At 35.2% G+C, this 8570-nt stretch overlaps 2 pseudogenes; both read left to right on the top strand.

Moving 5' to 3' along the window:
- The first annotated feature begins 5042 nt into the window (after positions 1 to 5042).
- On the top strand, positions 5043 to 5234 carry LOC134481237 (thioredoxin-like protein 4A; annotated as a pseudogene).
- Positions 5235 to 5342: 108 nt separating this feature from the next.
- Positions 5343 to 7166, top strand: LOC134481234 (N-alpha-acetyltransferase 11-like; annotated as a pseudogene).
- Positions 7167 to 8570: the final 1404 nt, after the last annotated feature.

Below are 8570 nucleotides of genomic sequence, written 5' to 3'. Positions count from 1 at the left end.
AAACCACTGATGTACTAGAAATCTAATAAATAACCAGACAGTGAGCAGATAAGTATATTTTCATGAAGTTAGTATCTATATTATCAGTTATCTTTGATGAGGATTGTAAGTATCTAAGAAACAGTCCCTTAAATGAGAAACAAGAAACACAGCACATGTGCTCTCTCCCTATCCATAACAACCTTGAACCCAAACCTAAGAAAACCACTTCACAAGCCATCTCTTTTACAAAGAGTTCATTCATTATTTTTTAATTTTTACTTTTTATTAATCAACTGCTATGCATAATCTATTACTTTGAAAGTAATATGAGTGAGTGTGTCTGTGTCTGTGGTGCGTTTGCATGTGTGTGTGCCTATGTGTGTGTATGTGTGTGTGTGTGTTTGTGCATATGTTTGAGTGCTTCTGATGATTTATCCAAGACCCCAATGTTACATGTCAGCTTAGTAGAATTTTATAAAAAGGACAACTTACACTAACTGACTTTGTATCTTTTTATGCAGAGGCTAACAATTATGCAAAAGCATCTTAGAATATGAAAAAAACCAGCTGTGATCTTGTGGTTGGAATGTAACAAGAAAGGAACAAATTTAAGGTTTTGTTCAGAATGTAAAATTAATCACCTATGGGTGAAAATATAGATCAGGGATCAGAAACCATACGTCCCAGAAGGAAATAATCACCTGCAAGTTTCCTTCTTACACCAATATGGCACATTGAAATATGTACATATATTCATAAACCACATACTCATAGGAACACACACACACACACACACACACACACACACACACACGGTAAGCATAGAACATTTAAAGAAAAGTAAAGCTTATGATATTTTGATGAATGTCTGAAAACATTGGCATAATTTTAAGACAACAAAGTTTTATTATAAAGAATTCCGCACATGAGATAGAGTAATAATTCACATGGGACTTTAATTCACATTATTTTAAAATATTTTGTTTTCAGAGCAATAGAAACATATTAATGTCTAATTAATATCTGCAGAGATGTGTACATCTCTTTCTGATGGTGATTTTGTTTGTAATACAGATTTCAAGACAAAGAGACTTTTTAAATAAAATATTTCTACAAATAACATTTTTAATGCATGAAAACTAAAATAGAACTAGTAGTTTTATTATATATGCTAAAATATTTCTTGACTCATGATGAACCACAGAAATGTAAACAATTCTTAAGAGAGAAGATCAACCTTAGAATAGTTCACATGCTCCTTCTATGAGGAATAAAATGTTTTAATTGTTCAAAGACAAAAACCTTTTAATGTAAATATATTTGCCTATATCTTCAGATAGAAATAATAACTGTAAATATTGAAATTACATATTAATAGACTAAATGTGCAACAGTGAGGTGATACTATTACTACCAAGGTATGAATTTTAAAACAGATTACTAAAATCATGGAGGCATGTAGTAAAATGCTGTCCCCCAGCCATGGCATAAGCATTGACTCATGAGGACAGTGCAGTTGTTTTCTATACAATGCTAAGACCAAAAGTCAATATTTTATACATTGTTAATTATTAAAGTCAAGAAAAGGAAAGAACATGAATACAGGGAAAGGTTTGGGGATATCTTGTGATTGTTCAGGTGATTTGGCATTTCTATACTTACATGAAATTATCAAATAAAGATAATTCTAAAATCATCTGCATCTATCTATTTTAAAATATAAGCAGTGTCTGAGAGATCTACATTCAATCTTAAGAGTAAAGGAAAAAAATTTAGGCGGAAAAATCCTAATATAAAAATAGGATTAAAACATTTTCCTAATATATCCATAGAAAAACTTTACAGGTTTATCTTAATTGTAATGAAATACATTGATGATTCAAAGAATTTTCAAATGATAAAAGGCTAAAGTATAAGCAAAAAAATCAAAGAAAACTAATAAAAAATTTATATATTTTTTACATATCAATTATATAGATATATAATAGTATAAAATCTATTTTGTACTATTTTTAGTTACTGTTTTGTGTAATGTGGACCTGGTATGAGTAAGAAATTGCTTGGTGATCTAAAATATCTTCATTATATTCCCCTTTGTAAGTCTAGTGCAGTGTCCACAGTGACATGTTAGAACACTGACTCTAGGTCCATTTTGTACCCATTAGTATTTATGAAAGGCAGAGAGGTGGTGATCCCTGAGTCACAGTCTATTCTGCTTTACAGCAGGAAATGTCTTCAATGCTCTACATGTTACATAGTAGTTACATTTTTGATCTGCACTAAACCCAATACTGGAAAGTGGACAATAATATAAGCCTGAGAAAAATAGACAATTATTCAATAGATATTTATGTTTACCTCAATGATAGAACTACTGTACAGTATTGTGAGGTTGTGAGTTTTATCCTAAACACCATACACAAAGATGAACATGCACACATACACACACACACACACACACACACACACACACACACACACACACATACCACTTTTAAATTTATAAAGGTAATTTCTGAACAGAAGACACATACAAAGATACCCTCATGACTAGATTATTCAAATAAACATGAGGATGAAAGCCATAACTTTGTAGCTGGTACTCAGAGGAAGGTATAAGGATGCATAGTAAGAGACTTAGAGAAAGAGCACAGAATGGAGATAAAGAGCTAATATATCATTGAAAACTTAGGTATGGAGAGAAAATGTAATGCTTTATGATAATATTATATAATAAAAATTGTTTATTAGACATAAATATTTTAAAATGAATAAGAATAGTGGAAACAACACACAAATCTATATATAAGCAATAAGGACTCAGGAAGGGGCAGTTTAATTCTACTAATAATACTTCACTTGGAAATATATGCTGTTGGAAATATTTGGCTCAATTTTCAGTGATATAACAAAAATATTTCCTCTTTTTGGATCTCTAGTACGTGAATCAGTCTTGTTTCATGTTGCTCTCTACACATCACATATGAGAGTCCTATGTCTGCATTGACTACAGATATAATGTAATATAATTTAATGTAAAATAATTTAATTAGTTCCACACAATACTGTCTAAATTCTCTCCCTCGGTCTCTCTGTCCCTCTGTCCCTCTCTCCCTCTGTCCCGCTCTCCCCATCCATGCTCTTCTTATGTCTCCATCTTCCATTACTTTACTAACTGTCTCTCTCCTAGTCATGAACATGGAATATTATTTTGGTTTTGTATTCACATACAGTGTCACAGCCTGCAATGTCCTCAGTGAATATCTGCATGGGAAGTTCCATTTTGTTGGGTTTCTTGGCTTCACGAATGGATCTGTGAAATGCAACAAAAATATACAATACAGCAAGATTAATTAGGAACTTATTTCAAGCTAATCGCTGTTAATATTTTTTCAGGATCATCTTAGCTTTCAATATAAGAAAATAAGTTCAGCAATATTCATTATTTGACTGGTGAATACTCAAAAATGTTTCAGAAACAGATATAGTCAGGTAATAACACATTGACCTAAGTAGTATAGCCAGTCCTCAAAATGATGTGCCTGAAACAGACAGAAGGATAGAAATTTGCTTGACCTCAAAGGAGGAAGCAGCAGATGGTTGGAGTGTATGATAGAGTGACATCTACTTAGTGGAACTTAAAATAAGACTTGAGAGTACTGTTTACTCTAATACAAAGAGGAAATAATAAATGCAGAACTTCCACCAAATTAAATAAAATAAGGAATGGACAGGAGAATGCAAAGAATTTTCCATTGACCATCTAATTAACAACTGATTTCGAGACAGAATATCAAATATATATATACATATATATATATGTATATATGTATATATATATTGAAGCACATACTACCATTCCTATATCACCAAGGAATTAAAATATTAACAAAAGTAAAATACCTTTGTAGAAAGGAATACCACCAAATGGTCTGTTCCATGGAACTGTGAAATTGAAAACTATTAGAGTCATGATAAATGGTAAGATTTTTAAGGTTATTATGCATAAAAATATCTTACGTCTGTGGCCATCAATTATGGTATAGGTATATTTGGCAGCCTCTACATGATTCTACCTCTAAATGACCTAATTTTTGTACTGCCATGCTGTCATGTGACACTTTACCATCCCTAAATATAATATTTCTCATATTTGATAAGAGAGAAACCATAAGCATTAAATAACAATCTTTTGAGATTTGACCAGAGGAATAGAAAACATTAAGAGAACAAAAGGTGATTTTCTCTTTTGTCAGAGTCTATGACAAATGCTTTTCCTTGTAAAGAGCAAAGTCACAGAGCCTAGAATGCTCATAAAACTTGTGTTTGTGTTATTTGAGTCAACTGTGTGATGACACTAAGAATTTGGATAGAAGAATGAAAAGAGCTCAAATTTGGGGTATGCATGAACTTTTCATGTGGAAAAAAATTTGAATTTTGGTGTATGTTTGATTAGAGAAGAAGGCACATGCCACACAATCCCTGTGATTCCATCAACTAAACTCAATATAATATCTATATGCCATGAGCACATCTTCTTATGAACGATTAGAATGCAAATTTGAAATTTTCCTGAACTCTGAAAATTATACCTGACTCTGATGGTGTAATGACACCGGTCCTTTTTAATTGATTATAAAAATCAGTGATATTCTGCTACAGAGACATTCAAATAATTGGGTATTGCATGAGTAACTTTTCATCATTCAACTAAATACTAATTTTTAAGAAAATGTGCGAGTATATAAAGTATTTTTCAAATTTAATTATGCTACACAATATTATTGGGAAGAGATAGATCTTTGTACTTTTAAGACACAGATAAAAATCAGATCATTTTGGGAAGAAGAATGTCTAGGATAAATAAGATCTTGTCCTGTCCACATTCTTCTAGGAAAATGCACCTCTGTCCTGCCCCATGGATCTTGTGGAGTCTTGAACATCACAGATCAAAACATAAAGCACGCTGATGCTGGGTGGAGGGTCCGTTGGTCCGGCCCTGTGGGCTCACACGAGGTTAGAGATAGCTCGCGAGGTCATGCTTCGCAAGCGCGTTCAAGATGTTGTACATGCTTCTGCATCTACACAATGGCTGGCAGTTAGACCAGCCAATCCTTTCAGACGAGGACTGCGTGGTCGTCATTTACTTCGGACACGACTAGGACCCCACTTGCATGAAGATATACAAAGTTCTGTACAGCATCGCCGAAACGAAATGGAAGATAGTGAGAAATCTTCCTCATCTTGTATGAGTTCCGTTTGGATAACCCAGGTGTCTTAAAGCAAATGGTGCTGGTGTCGCTTGTGCTCTGTGGCATCCTCTCTGATTTTCCCGAGTCTGATAGGCTTTTCTGCCGCCAATATGAGCATCTGCTGGGCTCGGCCTTATGACCTGATAAACATACAACAGTGCAACCTCCTCTGCCTGCCCGAGAACAATCACATGAAATACTATTATCATGGCCTCTCGTGGCCCAGCTCTCCTACATTGCTGAGGATGAGGTTGGGAAGATTGTGGGTTATGTTCTGGCCAAAATGGAAGAGGATCCTGATAACGTCCCTCATGGACACATCACCCCACTGGCTGTGAAGCGCTGCCACCTAAGCTTAGGCCTGGCCAAGAAGCTAATGGACCAGGCCTCCCAGGCCATGATAGAGAATTTCAGTGCAAAGTATGTCTCCCTGCATGCCAGGAAGAGCAACCGAGCAGCCTTGCACCTCTGTTCCAACACCCTGAACTTGCAGGTTAGTGAGGTGGAGCCCAAGTACTATGCAGATGGCGAAGATGCGTATGCTCTGAAGCGAGATCTCTCACGGATGGCAGCTGGTGCTGGAGAAAGGCAGGTATGTGGTTTTCGGTTCCAAGGAGAATCAGGGTAGCACACTTCCTGGTTCCGAAGAGGCCTATCAGCAGGAGAACCTGGTTGGAGATGACAGTGGCAGTGATGGCAAAGATAGCACTGATGTCCAAGACAGCTTGCAGACCTTGGGGTCCGCCCCTTAGGACCTGCTTGAGCACTACAGGTCCTTGTATTTTAGTCATATTGTTCTTGGGAACCTTGTTCTGCAGTCCAGTGACCTAAATGACTCTCCTTTCGATGCTTAGCAACCTTCTGCATAACCTGTGTGATCATGGAGGCACACCTGGACACAGAACCTGTTGTGTCGGAGTCAAGGAGGCCTGAGGACTGCCATGCAGCGCCTTTCTTGGCTTCTTCATGCTGCCATCAGATTCTGTTCAGTGCTGTACTGGTTCTGTATATCCTGCAGGTTTCCAAACCCTAGAATGCTAAAGAGGAAGTGGGGACAACTTGAGAATACCCCAGCATCCTGCCTTTGCCATTGTTTATCTGGGTTTTACTTGGAGTAGAACCGTCAAGCTAGTCCTCATGCCCTCTCCCTTGTGGGGAGTTACCAGCTCTTGCTTTCTGGGGAACTGCCTGTCCTTGCCCTCCCTTCTTTTGAAGAAGAATGCTCTCTTTCCTGGTGGGAGACGGTGATAGATTCTGGACAAATATGGGAGCAGAATTTGTAGATCTTAAGGAAATGACAAGCAGAAATTAAACTGCAATCTCTAACCTGAACAAATAAAGATATAAGGAGAACAGAAAAACCCAAACAAACAACAAAACAAAAAACAAAAACAAAACAAAAAACCATAAAGCACCTACCTACATGTGGAAATGGATATAATGAAAAGTATAGAAAATCTAGGATCATCATATAAGGGGGAAAGTTGAGTTGGCATCCTGTATACAATCAGACTAAAATTGACTCTATTTTTGCAAACATGTTGGGTAATGAAAGTATTTGGTGAAAGGAGTTACTAGATAGATACACACTCTTCAATGATCACCAATAGCCAGAGCCTGATTATTGTTTTCTAATTGGAGAATATTAGAATGAATATACTCATTCACTGGGAAGTGAATTACACTCTATTAATTTGACCCACAATTTCTGAAGTTATCATCTTGTGATCACAGGTCTGAACTCTAGGTCTTACCAAAAGGTGGCAACAATATGTCCCATCGGCCAGTATAGGTAAATGGACTTGGAAGCAACAATGTTGTCTGACCTGAATGCATCCACTTCATCACCAATCCACAGGTAAGCCAATGGAATGACATGTTTTATCTTAAATTTCTTATTTCTATAAAGAGAATCAAATATCTGTTAGTTTAATTTGCATTGTAGTTTGTGTTGTGGTAAAATGACATGTTTTATCTTAAATTTCTTATTTCTATAAAGATAATCAAATATCTGTTAGTTTAATTTGCATTGTAGTTGGTGTTGTGGTAAAACCAAGTTCTTCCTGCCCCAGAGCAAAAAAAGACACATCCATTGCTAAAACTAAGCACAGCGGCACTTACAGAAAGCCACCTGTATCAATATTTCTTACCTGGATTTAGTTAAGGAGTAACTATTTTGCTTTGTTTTTTTCCCATAATACACAAAGGAAATTATTTCAAGATTTTTTATTTTAATTCATTACATGGAAAAATCTTTCCAGAATATAAACAAAAATATTGTTTGACTTAGTAAAATTTTCTGTTGTCTACCTCCCTGTACTAAAATATTCAATAACCTCATTCCAGTAGCTCCTGTAGAAAACCCGCAAATTATATATCACACAAGTAACCAAAAAGGCGATCCTTTTTTCCTTTAATTTAGCCAAATAATTAGAATAATGTCTTCCTATCAAGCATTCTGGTATTATTAGAAGTGTTTTTAAGAAACAATAATCTTTGAAGCATAAATTTTCTCCTTTTGTCATTCTTTTTCTGAGTAATTTGCTCTTCGAGAATTCTACATTAAAATACAATGCATTTGATGATTATTTTTGTCACTTCCTCCTTCCATTCTATCTCCTGACAGATCTCCCCACACTCATGATTTTTTTTGTATTTTTTTAGTGATGGATGGTGCATTTGCTGTGTAAACTTAGGTATTGAACTTTCCTTCAGATACTCGTGAACTAATATGTGGCTAGATAACTGAGGATAATGACTCCCTCTCAAATTCAGGGGACAGAATATCACAAGAATAAATCGTGGTTCAAAAATCCTTTATATAAACCTTTAATATTCAAAACATGGGAAGACTAATTGAACTACAAAGAAAGATTCCTCAGATAATCTAATGTAACATACTATAGTTAAAATACAAGCCATCATGCAACATGTACTTCAAGATATACATACACACGTCTCAATAATGAGATGTTTATATTTACATTTTATATTCACCATTTAAACATACACACACACACACACACAAACACACACACATATCTCTCAAAATTCCCAAGAAATGCTTGAACCTGAAACCTCTAATTCCAATGTCTGATAAGAGATAATCTTCCTTGAAAATGGAAATAACAATAATCACTTCTTATAAACTTGATAAACTTCTTTCCATAATGTGAATGAGAATCTAAAAATAGTTTTAATTACAATTGCAACATGACAGAAGGGACCATATGTACTGCCTTTAAGAAACCAACCATTTCTGTTTCCTTTATTCTCAACACAAAGTTAAGTTTACTTCCTTCCATCAACTACACTTATATGGCAAATGATCAGTTT

Source organism: Rattus norvegicus, chromosome 12 (genome assembly GCF_036323735.1).
Source record: "Rattus norvegicus strain BN/NHsdMcwi chromosome 12, GRCr8, whole genome shotgun sequence".
Classification (NCBI taxonomy): Eukaryota; Metazoa; Chordata; class Mammalia; order Rodentia; family Muridae; genus Rattus; species Rattus norvegicus.
The sequence above is the reverse complement of the archived record's forward strand: the minus strand, read 5'-3'. Positions and strand labels throughout refer to the sequence as shown.